Here is a 959-nt window from a genome sequence, read left to right on the forward strand (position 1 = left end):
CGCCATTTTATCCACGACCTGGCAATGGACGCCATGGAGACTTTCACTCCGGAATATCTGTGAGTGACCAGGAAGGTCAGGAAGCAAGCGTGTCGCTCCCAGAGTTTCTCTGGACCTGGGACAGGTCAATCCCTTGGGGCAGAATCTGGCTTTGTCAAGTCTACACCGGCGGGAACTGTCGCGCCCTACAAGGATTTTCTCAGGCTGTTCCTCGGCTGTCACTTTCGGAGCCCAAAACAAACACTTCTCGAGTGGCAAGGCAGATCTGGGGACGAAAAGGAACTTAATAGAGAAGATAAAATGGTTCATGCCCTAGAATCGGGGTCTTTTGCTACATTTTTGGTGATGTTCATCACTGTCTTCAAAAGAAAGAAAGCCTAGGGCGAGGCTAACTACGCTCAAGATTTCGGTAAAGATTAGAGGCTGGAAAACCCACCAAGCGACCTGAGCTAAATGATGTTCTTTTTTCCCTTCCCTCCCGAAATATGAGCTGTCTTCCGTTTCAGTCCACAGGTGGCCTTTTATTCTCGGAGCGTTAGCCGGCGACTCGGACGTAAACCCTTCTCTGGAGTATGCGTCACAGAGACGCTGCTCTTTGTGTCTATTTCAATGGAAAATCTCGTCGTTTCCGTAGGGTGTCAGGATGGCCGAGTGGTCTAAGGCGCCAGACTCAAGCTGAGGCTTCTCTAGACTGGGGATTCTGGTCTCCGTATGGAGGCGTGGGTTCGAATCCCACTTCTGACACACCGTTTTTTTCCATTCCCCTAATTTCCAAAACAAAAATACTGACAAGAGCAATATGCATAAGCAATTTATCAACTCACTGTATTAAAAACTGACTTTTAAAAACTTCTCACAGGGACTGTTAACGCCAAAAATATTAAAAGCTGAAGCGTCGCGATATTTTTTGGAGCCACGCTATTTGGAGCGAAAACGCTTAATAAAGACCGGAGAGTACT

The 959-nt window shown here is 47.4% G+C and overlaps 1 non-coding gene across 1 annotated transcript; it reads left to right on the forward strand.

The window, feature by feature from the left end:
• Positions 1–637: 637 nt before the first annotated feature.
• Positions 638–744, forward strand: TRNAL-CAA (transfer RNA leucine (anticodon CAA)). Its single transcript has 2 exons — positions 638–675; positions 699–744. It is a non-coding gene; the product is annotated as a tRNA-Leu (tRNA).
• Positions 745–959: the final 215 nt, after the last annotated feature.

Source organism: Lipotes vexillifer, unplaced genomic scaffold (assembly GCF_000442215.2).
Source record: "Lipotes vexillifer unplaced genomic scaffold, Lipotes_vexillifer_v1.1 scaffold657, whole genome shotgun sequence".
Taxonomy (NCBI): Eukaryota; Metazoa; Chordata; class Mammalia; order Artiodactyla; family Lipotidae; genus Lipotes; species Lipotes vexillifer.